We start from the raw sequence: 13,996 nt of genomic DNA, 5'->3' as shown, positions 1-13,996 counted from the left end.
GTTTCCAGGCAGGAGAAGTGGCCCTCGGCTGAGGCTTGCTAGATGTGGATGTTCCCCCCGGAGGTGGCCCCCCGAGGGCATGCGGGCTGTGCGTCTCCGCGCTGGCCCCTCCTGGGTATGCGGCTATTTCGGCGGCAAACTGTGATTTAAGTCGTTGGCTGCACAATTTGACACGAAATGTGGGTCGGTTGAGAAGGAAAGTGAAGTGTGCAGCGTTGATTCCCTGGTGACTTTGGGCTTGCCTTTCTGCCTCTGCCCCGAGCTGTAACGTCCCAGCTCAGTATCCTCGGCCACATTTGGTCCCCACTCACCTGATGGAGACAAAGCCAAGAGGACACATTTCACAAAACTGGGCGTGGAGTTTCCGTCGTGGTGCAGGCAGTTAAGAACCTGACATGGTGTCGGTGAGGATGTAGGTTCCATCCCTGGCCTCGCTCAGTGGGTTAAGGATCCAGACTTGCCGTGAGCTGTGGTGTAGGCCGGCAGCTGCAATGCTGATGCGACCCCTGGCCAGGGAACGTCCACGTGCTGCAGGTGCAGCTCTTAAAAAAAAAAAAGCAAAAAAAAAAAAAAACTGGGTTCAGTGAACAGAAGTAACTAGAGATTCTTGCAAAGGGAAATTTAGGAATTTTCTCAGCCCATTCTCAAGTTCTGTTGAAAGTTAAACAGATAAGGTGTCATCTTTGTGATGGCAACAGAAACTAAAGCAGAATTTAGGATGAAAAGTGACTCCCACTGACAAATTTTCCCTATGTTCGTAGTAAGTGATTATATGATCGAGAAAGTTAACACTTCGCAGAGGCCTGGGTTTCAGTGAAAAGACATGTAGGTTTCTTTTTTCTTCAATTATTATTTCAATTAATGTTTATGGAGAGCCCGTACCGCACATATCTCAGTATAGAATGAGGCAAACGGTCCCGGAGCTTAGAATTTTGACAGCGCAAGACAAATGCTTGGATGATAGATAATGTAATTACATATAAACAGGTCACATGCAGGATTTCCTGGGGCAAACCTCTCCTCGGCCGTTTGCTAATGTCTGCTGCTGGGAAGAACAAAGGAATAATTAGACTTGATGATTAGGGATTTGTTTGGACTTTGGTCACGAGCCGAATGAATCATTTATTCTTATAGGCTTGATGTTCAGCCCAAATTAAAGTCAGACGAGTTTGTACACAAGGTAAACACTTTTGAATTTGGACACTTTTGGGGGGTATGATATCAGGGAGCCAGACGGGACCAAAACTGGGCAGAAACGTCATTAATGTATACAAACCATTTCCTTTAAACTGAAATAAATGAATACCGACAGGATTTATTAGGCATCAGGCACGGTTCTAAGACACACATACACACACAACTCATTTATTTCTCTAAAGCAGCCTTCCGAAAGGCACACGGCATCATCTGCATAAATAAATGAAGGGGAACAGAACGTGTCACCTGAAAAGATGCTACTTTGGCATCAGGATTATTTTGAGCTAAAGGCACTTGAAAAACAGCAGGTGCGAGAAGGATGCTGTTTCTTCCTGAAAGCAGGAGATAAAACTCCCGTGTGGAAGATGCCCTTCCTGCATCAGAAGGAGGGAAGTATCTTCTCACTGGAGATGAGAGTGGAGGCGGAGAAACCTGCACAAACAGACCATGTGGGGGGAACTCCGATTTCCCTTCGGTCCCCGTGTGCTTCATTCTCCGCAGTGGTCTTGCTTCGCTCAACCTAGCAGACAGGCACTGAGGTTGGCACCTTCTTCAGGATTTCATTTTTCTGGGGGGAGGTGGGTCCTCTGGACACGGAAAAATCTCTCTGCGTTTCTCCTCTTCATCTGTCTTATGGCAATTTAATTCTCAGGCCCAGCCGGAGGGTGACCTCGGCCTCCCCTGCCCTGACAAATCCGATGGTGCAGCCCAGCGGAAGTGTTAATGGGATTCTCTCTCCTGTAGAGGATCTGGGCAGTGGTGGTGATGAAGAGGCGCCTCCCGGGGAGACGCCAAGACGGGCAACATCTGACCCTTGGCCTGAGGCCTTCCTTCTAGAGAGGTGGGCTCCCGAGCAGGTGCGTGCAGGGGGTGGCGGGCGTGGGGGATGGAGGCCCCTGGTGTGGGGTGGTGGGCAGGTCTGCCCAGTGCCCTCCCAGAGGACCCAACACACTCATTCTTGGGTTGTCTCCTTCCAGAAGGTTGTCTGGGCAGGTTGAGGCCGTGTCTCCAGACTCCCCCGGGTCCTAAGCACGAACTGAAGCAATCTGGGGGTTCACGCCGAGATCTTCCACTGGGCAGCGTCCTCATCTAGGTTACAGTGTCCTGAGCAAGGAAGACAGGGCGTGGCTAGGCTTGTTCCGTCTGATGGAAAGGTCTCAGCAGCACCGGCCGAGGATGGAGACGGTGTCCTCCGGGTAAAAGCAGAAGATGCGAGAGTCTCTGGAGACAGACTGAAACCTCCTTCCACTTGCCCCCCGGTTCTGTTCATAGCACATTCCACCAGCAACAGAATCCAACATTGACGCACTATCCAGAATGATGAGAGCACCACAGAGGTGAAATGAATCCTGGGAGAATTTTATAAGACGGTTTTAGCATCGACTTTAATTACTTAGCAGACCTTTTGGAGGGGCTCAAGCATGCCAGGGCCTGCAAAGCTCCTCATGGCATCAGTGGCTGGGAAAGGTCCTCTGGATGATGTTGTCCCTGCCCTGTGAGTGCATGTGTGTGCGCACCTGTGCGGTGTGCTCACCTGTGCGTGTGTGCGCACCTGTGCATGTGTGCTTAGGTATGCGTGTGCATGCTTGTGTGTGTGTGTCTGTGATTTAACAGTCTCAGATGACAACATGTGAGGTCTGCATCCCAACACAATTTAAAACCCTTCACTTAATCTCATAAGATTGGGCCCAGTTTCACATACACACCCAAATGCAACGGCACACGTCCTCTGGCTGCTCACGGGGCTAGCGCCCCGAAGGGTAACTCGTTCCCTAAAGCACGTGATACAGTTTCACAGTAGCATTTGAATAGAATTATAAGCATTTGCAGGCCTCTTGCAATCTTTCCGAACTTTATTTATTTATTTATCCTTTTTTGCCCGCCCCCCCGGCACATGGAGTTCGTGGGCCAGGGGATTGGATCTCAGTGGCAGTTGCAGCCTATGCCACAGCTGTGGCAATGACAGATCCTTTAACCCACGGTGCCGGGGCGGGGATCGAACCTGTGCCCCGACGCTATGGAGATGCCGCCGATCCTGTTGCATTGCAGCAGAAACTCCTTCCTAACTTTAAAAAGGGGAGTGGATGCAGCACGTTCTTCAAAACATGGATTCCTGGAGACTTACGGAGTTGGTTGTCCCTGGCCCTCATCCTGAGTCATGTTTTGCATCTCAATTTTGCCTAAGGAATGGACCTAATGGAAATATCTGGCCGTTAACACCAGACAGCCTTTATCAGATATCTGAGCCCTTGCTTCATACAGAGAGAAATGAAGAAAAGTCAGAAGTTCCCATTCGAGTAAGTAAGTGAGCTGCCTGGAATGGGAGACAGGTCGTGAGCACGTCAGCCTCAGGCCCCTAAAGAACACCCAGCACTTGGCTGATTCCTGCACACGTGATACCCCTTGTCTGCCTTAGAGAAGATCCACCGAGGGTCCCGAGGGGACGGTCCTTCCTGGGCAGGGAGCGTTTGAGCGGGACAATGGCTCAGCCACAAGGAGAGTCCACAGTGGTTATAAGGAATCTCCTTCCTAGATCTGGGAATCCCGCTGCTCGGGGTGGCTCAGAGCTTTGAGAGGCAGGCAGCCCTTCTTCAAAGGGGGCACCGTTTCTCACCTCCCCCGGATAAGATTGCTCCTGTGTGCTTTCACATCTTTGAAATGAATTCTGAGAAATATAGGCATGCTCGTCACATGCCAGGACAAAAATCTTTCTGAAACAAGTGTCGGTGAGCCTGTGAAGGGATTGGCGCTCTCCTCTGTCGCGGGTGGGAAAACAAAACCGTGCAGCCCCCTTGGGAAGAAATTGGGCATATTCCTCAAAATGCAAAGCATGGTGTTACCCTTTGACCCAGCATTTCTTTTTTTTTTTTTTTCCTGTCTTTTCTAGGGCCACACCCACAGCATATGGAGGTTCCCAGGCTAGGGGTCAAATTGGAGATAGAGCTGCCGGCCTACACCACAGCCCCAGTAACGCCAGATCCAAGCCTCATCTGCGACCTACACCACAGCTCACAGCAACGCCGGATCCTTAACCCACTGGCAAGGCCAGGGATCAAACTCTCAACCTCATGGCTCCTAGTTGGATTCGTTTCCACTGTGCCACGATGGGAACTCCTGACCCAGCATTTCTATCCCTAAGTATCCACCCAAGAGAATTGGAAATTTACGTCTAGGCAAAAACTGCATGCCAGTATTCTTAGCAATATTCCTAGTAGCCAAATTAGAAATAACCCAAATGTGTACCAACAGATGGATGGAGAAACAAAATGTGGTGTATTTGCACAATGGAATATTCGATATTTTATAAAAGGAATGAAGTTCTGATACGTGCTGCACCATGGACGAACCTTGAAAACATTACGCTGAGTGTAAGAAGCAGTAACAACAGGTGGCATGTTGTGTGATTGCATTTACGTGACATGTTCCGAATAGCAAATGCATAGACACAAAAAGGAGATTAGTGGTTGCCAGGAGCTTGGACAGACTTTGGGGAGAAAGGGGTTTTGACTGTGGATGTGTTTTTTTTGGGGGGGGGTAATAATTACACCGTGGCTAATATTTCACAATTCCGCGAATATACTAAAACCCACCAAATTGTATATTTTAAAAGAGTGAGGTTATAGTTTGTGCATTCTAGTTCAATAGAGCCACTATAAAACATCTTTTTGAGCTTCCTTAGAGAGTTCGAGCCTGTATGCCTGTAAATTCCTGTAAAGGATCAAGATTTAACTCGTTGTTTTGAGATGTATTATAGCCTGAAGATAAAAGAAAACATTAAAAAATAAAGACAACAAAGCAATAGGAAGTGATTTTTTTCACATGTGTTGGAATTTCATGTTTTCAAACATCGGAAGGGGCTCATCCATAAGATGAATCGGAATGACAATAGATATGTTTTTACAAGGCTCTCACAGATGGGCTTACTCGAACCCATGCCGAGTGATCCTAAGCACAGATGCGTATAGACTCAGACTAGACTCTGAGAGTCTGGGGTGTAGCCGAGACCAGGAAGCAAGTTCTCTGAGAGAGCGTTTCTCATCTTCTTTATGTTCCAGCGCCTGGGATGCCTGTAGTTGAAGGAAGGATTAAATGGGTTATCACTTTCGGAATGGGCGCCTTCAACCGCCATAACACAAATCTCCTTTTATCTCTGCGATAATACAATTTGAAGGAAGAGCTCACGGTGGAACCCTTGGTAAGTGGTTCATGAGGGTGTGTAGTAAACACGTGCATGCAGAAGCGTGGGATTTGGACATGTGGGTGTCAGAGCAGGACCCCAGGGAGCTTCTAAAATTAGCTTCTTCCTTTGCCTTCAATGTAATGATATTGGAATTTGGATTTTTTTTTTTTTTTTTTTGACCGTGCCTGCAGCATATGGAATTTCTGGGGCCAGGGATCAAACCCACGCCCCAGCAGCAACTCCAGCCGCAGCAGTGACAATGCCGGATTCTTAACCCGCTGAGCCACAAAGGGGCTCCTGGAAACATTTTTAAGGACTGAAATGATTCACAAACACCCGTGCCCTGGTTTCTGTGCAGAGTAGGTCCCGCATGTTCTCTCGTCTCCCAGCTCCATCCTCAGGCATGCAAAGAACTTTAAACCTGGTGGCACGGGCCACGGGCTGCAGCCCCTCAAACCAAAACCAGTAACAGTGTTTTCTAAGAGTGTTTTGCAAAGTCATTATTGTGGCGTGACCCTAGGTCTGTTATAGCTTGCAGTTAGAAAATGCTTTTATAGGAGATAAAGTTATGTTGAGTCAACATGAGACTTTTCACCAATCTTGACCTGTTGGTTTTCCTACACGAGGCCAGGAGAACCAATAGTCCCTTAGAATATAGGTACTTGACAATAAACAATTTCCCAAGTAGGGAAACATGCATTGCTTTTGGCGGGGGGGCGGGGGGGGACCATGGGGAATGCGGTTTCTGATTATTTGGAAAATATTTTTAAACAGAAAGCAGCCGTCTTGTCCCGTTGTATTGAATTGGCAAAGTTTATGGCTGTTAGAATCTGGTAATTGATCGATTTAAAGAGCGCGAAGCTCATCATGGGACTTTGTTTACAGTAACTGACAAGTGGTGACTTGGTTCAGACCAGCTGTTGGCTTCATCAGCCTGTCTTTATGAGGTCAGAGTTCACAGCCCAGGAGGGCAGAAATGATGGTCGAATCAATTGATATTTAAACGTTTTGAGAATTCCCTCCGGGTCTTTGTACATGGATTTGCACACTCTGAGACCAGGAAGAGACCGCTATGTCAGACTTCTCCCGGGGCTGTTCTTAAAGAAAAGGGTATGAAAACATGATAATATTTGTCAACATCGCAGCACGTTTTCCAGCTCGAAATCTGAGCAGCCTGCTAAGTCTTACTGCTAGAGTTGAAGCAGTGATTGCAGTTTTTTGCCTGGTAGTGCGGCATCTTCTTCTCTTCCTGTGACAGCTCATCCTGACTCATAGTAAATAAGACACCCTCATCACCGCTAGCCTCGGTGATGCTTCCAATTAATGCAGACCTTGAACTCCCCTGTCTGGCCGGACTCTCTGAGTGAATTCCCCACTCCCCGATTCACTGGCTCCACCGCCTCATCCTGCCATCGTCCGCCCGTCACCATATTCATTCCACCAGCCCACATCTACCAGCTTTGCGAAGTGGTCTCTGGATAAGAGAGTACAAGGCTAGGACCCTCCCCCGAACCCCGAGCCACAGTTCTTGGTATCAGACACGTGGCATGCACCTTGACAACTTTGTTTTGAAAGTGGATGTGCCATGTCCATGCCCAGCGCGAGATTAGGAATTCCTGGAATTCACAGGTCACCCTGCTTGATTTCTGCAAGGCGCTTCCCCGAGGGCAGCCCCGCAGTGCATGTTTGCGGATGGTGTGAACGGAGACGAGGAGAGGAAGGCCGAGGCGGTCACTCCGCTAAGAGGTGTCCGAGGGGTGACAGAGGAAACCGACACGGGGACACATTCTGTCCTGCCTCTTGACCTGAGCTGTTGGGTGGGAAGCTGGGCTCCTCGGTCACTACGTGATCAGAGGTATAGACAGAGCCCCTCGAGATGTACCTGCCGAGAACTTTGACCGTCCTGCTCAGAGCAAAAATGAGGACAGAGCTGGGGCCAGCCGACCCTTGTTCTCTGCAGAGAGGCAGACTTTGTGTAACAGCCCTTGGGCACAGATGGGCCATCCACTGCTCAAAATAATATTTAATATCTCACCTCGGGGCGCTTACGGAGGACCCAGGAGGAATGTCTCGCTCTTGGGGTGACGGCACGTTTGACCTCGTTGAGATGGTGGTTTTGGTCTCTCTTACGCAGCAGGCGTCACAGCAAAAGAGCCACGGGCTTGCGGTAAATCCCATAAACACTTTATCCAGGAGATTGTTTTCAAAGGGCTCCACCACAGACCACTTGGGTACAAAGGGTCAAAGAGAGTCCAAACAAATGCAGGACAATTATAGGTACAAAGGGCCTGTGTCCTTGGTGAATCATTAATCCTCAGCCGTCGTGAACAGAAATGTTCCATACATTCGATCAACAGGTTTGCGAAAGAGCCCAGGACACGCAGGAGAAGGGCACACGGTGCAAAAATAAATGGCAGTCGCAAGAGAGCTGGGTGGCGTTTGGGGGCCTCTCTAGGTTGGGGGGGTTTTGTTTACTCCTTGGTGTCAGACTGGGGGGGCCAGGTGTCCGCCCCCGAGTGAGTGAGTCTCCGCATCCGTGATTATCACGCACCCTGGGCCTCCTTCCTCGTCGCCCCCCCTCGGTGCTGCCTCCGTTCAGTTGACTATTTCAGGCACATCCGCGCCCAGAAGCCGCCCTGAGGGGCCGTCCCTTCTCCTTCGCTGTGTCTTCTTCTTGTGGGAGTGAGGGCGTCAGGGCCACGACAACCACCGAGACAGGAGGCTGTGACGCCCAGTTGGCAAAAAGAAAAACAAGACACCTTGTGACTAGAAAAAAAGAGACCAACTCTTTGTTTTTGTCCACGGATGACAGGATGACATAGCCAAAGGCACGGGGCCGTCTCAAGGGGGCTTCTGGGACGGGCACACGCGCATTTTCCAATTTTCTAATAACTTTGCCGCAGCTCAGAACACTTCTGAAGCTTCCCTTTAGGAATGACACTGGGGACCACCGACAGGTCCCGTAAGGAAACCAATCTCGTCTTCCTGTAAGAGTCACCCGGGCTATCGGTACGGTCACCTCCTTGGCCCAGAAGCCCACTCTGGACGGACAGGAGAGGTGGCAGGAAGGAAATGCGAGGGAACCGGGAAGTCGGGCAGGGCTCAGGGGACTCAGGGGACAAACACGTCGTGAAAAGGAAGAGGAGTGGGCTTGGGGATGACAGTGCCTCAAGCGGCCTCAGGTCAGTGGACATGCTGGAGGGACGGTCCCTCGCCTTGTCACGGGGGCCAGACCGCAGGAGCCCCTCGCTCTTTCCAGCACACCTTCCTCCGGCCCTGTCATGGTCCCCGAGGCCCGTCTCTGGGGACAATGCAAACAAACGAAAACAGAACTCAGGGATGCCAGGGGCTTTTGGTCATGAAGGGTCAGGTGTCTGGTTGAAGCACGGGGGTCGGGGGTGGGGAGGGAATGAAGAAATGGGGAGGCAGAAAATATGGACCCACGTGTCTCCTAAAGAACATTCTTTCCTTGCGTGTGGATAATCTTCTTTCTTAAAACGTCTCGAGTCTCTACTCGTTACCTTCTCTCTTCTCAAGTGTACAGCTGTACAGCGCTGAAGCCTCCATAAATGGAATTGCCCACGGGAGGTGCTTTCCCTCCAGGAGGCATCCTGGCCCCTGGCTGGCCGTGTGCCCAGGCCTGGTCTCCTGAGGGCCTGCTCCTGCACTGCCCGCCTCACGTGTCCCAGACTCTGGGGTCCCTACCAGTCACAGCTCCGGGTTCTCTTCTGTTCTCCTGGGCCGGATGGTGGAGGCCAACGCCCAGGGGTTTTGAGCGGACGTTACAGATTCTGTGGTGTTGTTACCCTTTAATGCAGGAATTCTCTACACAGCGTTCTTTTGAGAGGTTCCCTTTGGAGAGAGACCTCAAGCCCACAAAGTGATAAAGAAGACGATGCCCAGAACTCGGAACCGGGGCATCACGAGACTCATCGATGAATCATTCCTCCTTCAGAAAGCTCAGCCAAGCGCGGTGTGGCCATGACCTTCCTGACCTCAAAGTTGACCCCTGTAACTTCATTGCAGCCTACCAACCAGGATGACCTCACGAAGGTCCCTTTTATCTACTCCTCGTTTTCAGCTGTTCTTCCTAAGATAGGATTCTTCTCTCCTAGTAGGTTCCAGTCTATTTTTACCCCCCACCCCAAATATTTGAAAGTAACGTTTTGGTGAATGTGTTAAAGTCTGTGTGTATCATTCATCCATTTGTGTCCTTCAAACATACACCACTTCTAAGCGCCAACTACGCTTCCATAAATCCAGGAAAAATGGCATGTGTATACATAACATAGCTTTACATTTTATACCTGACTTCTTCCTTTTTTAAAGTTTTGTTGAGGTCGAGTTGATTTACGAGGCTGTGATCATTTCTGCTGCACCACCAAGTGACTCAGCTATTCTTGTGCACACATCCGTCTTCAGACCCCTTTCCTGCAGAGATGATCACGGGACGCTGGGCAGAGTTCTCGGGGCAGTACAGCAGGTCCCCACTGGCCAGTCATTCCACAGGCCTCACTGGGCACGTGCCAGTCCCACACCCCTAAGAGTTTACTTCCATGCTCTCAAGCCATGTTTTGTGTATTTATTTATTTATTTTTGCTTTTTAGGGCTGCGTATGGAAGTCGCCAGGCCAGGGGTTGAATCGGGGCTACAGCTGCCGGACTATGCCACAGCCACAGCCACACCAGGCCTGAGCGACACCTGCAATGTACCCCACAGCTCAGGCAATGTCAGATCCTTAACCCTTAACCCTTAATCCTTGATGAGCAGGGCCAGGGACCCAATCTGCATCCTCATGGATGCTAGTCGGGTTAGTTACTGCTGAGCCACAGCAGGAACTCTTCAAGCCATGTTTGGAATGACTCTAATTAATGATGCTGCTAAAAAGAGAACCCTCTTACAGTGTTGGCGGTTATGTAAGTTGGTGAGGTCACTGTAGAGAAAAGTATGGAGGATGCTTAAAAAAATAAACACAGGAGTTCCCATTGCGGCTCAGTGGTTAACAAATCCGACTAGGAACCATGAGGTTGTGGGTTCGATCCCTGGCCTTGCTCCGTGGGTTAAAGATCCAGCGTTGCTGTGAGCTGTGCTGTAGGTCGCAGATGTGGCTCGGATCTGGAGTTGCTGTGGCTGTGGTGTAGGCCAGCAGCTGTAGCTCCAATTAGACCCCTAGCCTGGGAACCTCCATAGGACACAGGTGCAGCCCCAAAAAGCAAAAAAAGAAAAGAAAAAGAAAGGAAAAGAAAAAGAATGAAATTTTGCCATTTGCAGCAACATGGAAGGACTTGAGCATTACGCTAAGTGAAATACATCAGACAGAGAAAAACAAATACCGTACTTAGGTGCAATCTAAAAATAAGTGATACGAATGGACTTATTTATAAAACGGAACAGACTCACAGACATGGAAAACAAACTTACAGTTACCAAAGGGGCAAGTGGGAGAGGGATACATTGGGAATTTGGGATTAACAGATACACACTGTTATATATAAAAGTGATAACGAGAAGCTACTGTACAGCACAGGGAATTATATACAGTATTTTGTAATAACCTATAATGGAAAATAATCTGAAAAAGAATATATATGTATATATATATACAGAACTAAATTACTGTACACCCAAAACACTGTAAATCAAACATACGTCAATTAAAAAAAATTAAAAATGATGTTGATAAGAGTGAATTCTTGTTATAGACCACATGCTCTACCGAACCTATTCCATTCAAGTCCATCCTCTGTTGCAGGAGGCTTATCAGCCGTGTTTACGAAGAAAAATCATGATTAAGCCACAGGGAACGCAGGCTCAAAACCTGCCCACGTTCCTTGGGGACGAGATGGACAGAGCCAAGATGCACCCCCAGATGTTTGGAGCCCAGGCCCTTCTCTGCCTCCTGGTCTGCTCGCTCCTGTTCTCTGTTTCCTTCTGATATTAGGGCTGGAAAGTTCTTTGGTTGCCTGGTAACACTGTGTCGCTCCAGCTCCTTGGAAAGTTAGCATCGTGGCTGGGTTTCCAGAGGCCTCTTTTCTTCGGTCACATGTCCACTTCACAAAACCACGCCTGCGACCTGCAAGGAAGCTGAGCAGGTAGATTATCTGGCTGACGCCTGTCAGGCAACTTCATGTTTCAGACCCTTCCACGTTTCTTCGTTTGAATCCAGGTTGCCTTTCCAGTCTCCGTTCTTGGGCTCTTCTTGCTTTTCCATCAGAAACTCGTGAACTGCCTTGCTGATGCCCCAGTTATAGAGGTGGCTTGGGAAGGCCTTTGTGTTTTGGTCTCTGCCTCTTCATCCACTGGCAGACATCCTCTCTCTGTCTTTTTAAAGTTGAGGAGACCTTGACTCATCACCACGACGAGCGATGACGCGCAGGTTCCCGTGTTCAGCCTGACAGTTCTAGGAAGCTGAATTCTCCCACGTCTCTCTGTTTGGCTTCTAAGACCTAAAGGTTCAAGCAGGATCACAGCCTCGTGTTTTCCCTTCTCTTCCACGCAGCGGTGTGCGGTGGCCTCGCTGACACAGTCGCGTGGCCTTTGATCTTGACCAAGGTCCTGTCCAACAGGCCCAACCCTTGAACCGCAGTATTTCTCAAGGCACAGCTCCATCGTTTTCACTGGTGTATTAGTTTGCTAGGGCTGTCGCCACAAAGGCCCACAAACTAGGAGGCTTAAAAATCACATAAATGTACTGCCCCATAGTTCGGGAGGCCAGAGGACCCAAATCAGGGTGTTGGCGGAGCTGTGCCTCCTCTGAAACAAAGGCAGAATCCTTTCCTGCCTCTTCCAGCTTCCAGTGAGGGCTGCCCTAGATGGTCCTTCCTTTGCGGCGGCATTATTCCAACCTCCGTCTCTGACTTCGCAGGACAGCCCCAGGCGTCTCTTCCTTTTATGAGGACATCCGTCATAGTGGGTGAGGGGCCCGCCCTCATATCTCACCTCAACCTGGTCACATCTGCAAAGGTCCTATTTCCAAATAAGGTCCCGTGTACAGGAGCTGGGGGTTTGATGATTTCAACATGGCCTTTTGGAGGACACCATTCCACACATGACAGTGTATAAACCTGCCTCTTTTAAAGAGTGTGTACTCTTTGGCACCTAAAACCCCGTGGGCCGAAGCGCAGTGTCCTTTGCAAGATCACTTTCACCACCCGAAATGATGACTTCGAATCACATTATTTATCATACACTGGATATTAGCCGGTAGACATACGGGTCCACGCATCTTGTTTGTTGTTTTTCTCTTACTCCCACCTAAGTCTTTCACGACCTTAACGTTTCCTCCCCCACAGCTTTCTGCACTGCTCTGAGCATCCATAACCTGCTGGGTAGTATTTTCGGAGCTGGAGGAGCAATGAGAACCAGTGCTGATGCAGCTTAAAGTCAGCAGCAAGGACGACATGGGACAAATCTGAAAGGAACTCTGCCCTCTCCTCACCGAACCTGGACCACAGTTGAGCCACCAGACCTGGACCATGGCTGAACCCCCAGAGCTGGACCATGGCTGAACCCCCAGAGCTGGACCATATGTGAACCCTCCAAACCCGGACCACTGCTGAGCCACTCGACCTGGGCCATAGCTAAAGCCCCAGACCTGGGCCATGCCGGAACCACAAAACTTCTCTGTACCTCAGTTTGCTCATCTGTCTAAAAGGGAAAGACAGATGAGGGTTTTTGGAAAGACTGACTACATGAATCCGAGCTGGGTTCTGCCTCTTCTCTCAGCAGCCTTACAGCTTTGCCACTTACTGCGACACCTGACAAGAGGCCACCTCCTCTGCCACCTCCAGCCACAGATGCTCTAAGGGCCTGCCTGGAGAGAACCTCTGGGCCCCTTATAAGCACCACCCTCTGGAGACAGCCTTTCCCAGGACATGCGCAGCTGAGCTCGTCTCTGGAACCCCCGTTCGTTTCCCTTCTCGTGTGGTTGGCGATGTCCGGGACGTACGGGCTGGACTCTAACACCCTGGGAATTGCACCTTTTTGAGGACTTTTTCCCCGATGCTACTTTCAACACTGGGGTGCTCACGCACGTCCACATTGGCCTCTGCTTTGTTACAGGGGTCCCCACCTTGGGGCCTTGTACCTGAGGACATTCTCCGGAGAAACCACAGACGTTGCTACCTAGTGTCACCCCTTCGTGACGTTAGCCCAGGAGTCTGCAATCAGTTGATGTAAAGGCCGGGTGGTGGATTGCAGATGTGTGGGTCACGTGGTCTTTGTCACTCCTGCTCACTCTGCTGTTGTAGCCAGGGGCCACGTCTGCGTGAATGGGCAAGGGTGCTCCAATAAAACTTTATTCATAAAAAGGTTCGTCGAGCAGGATTTGGGGACCATGGTGCGGCTCTTCTGTCTTGGACGATGGCATTTCCTTTGGAGAATCAAAGTTGTTTTTCAATGTGGAACCCTTGTGGATTCATGCCTCAGCTCAATACAGTAAAAACCAAACTCCCTTTTCCCCTAAAATTAGCTCCTTTCCTGGCTTTCCCTATACGTGGCAGTGCTGGCGTGGCAAGAGTTCCCCACTCGTACGTACACATTTAAACTGAATATGTGATTGGCCCTTTCTGCTGACCGCCGTCTATCTCACCTCTGTGTGCCTCCGGTTTCCCAGCTGCC

General features: G+C 49.8%; 1 long non-coding RNA gene across 1 annotated transcript; it reads right to left on the bottom strand.

Annotated features, from left to right (window-relative positions):
- Nucleotides 5,003-7,633, bottom strand: LOC100626416. The gene is made up of 2 exons (XR_002336768.1): nucleotides 7,413-7,633; nucleotides 5,003-5,264 (listed from the first exon to the last, which is right to left on the bottom strand). It is a non-coding gene; the product is annotated as an uncharacterized LOC100626416 (long non-coding RNA).

This window comes from Sus scrofa, chromosome 11, assembly GCF_000003025.6.
Source record: "Sus scrofa isolate TJ Tabasco breed Duroc chromosome 11, Sscrofa11.1, whole genome shotgun sequence".
Lineage (NCBI taxonomy): Eukaryota > Metazoa > Chordata > Mammalia > Artiodactyla > Suidae > Sus > Sus scrofa.
The sequence above is the reverse complement of the archived record's forward strand: the minus strand, read 5'-3'. Positions and strand labels throughout refer to the sequence as shown.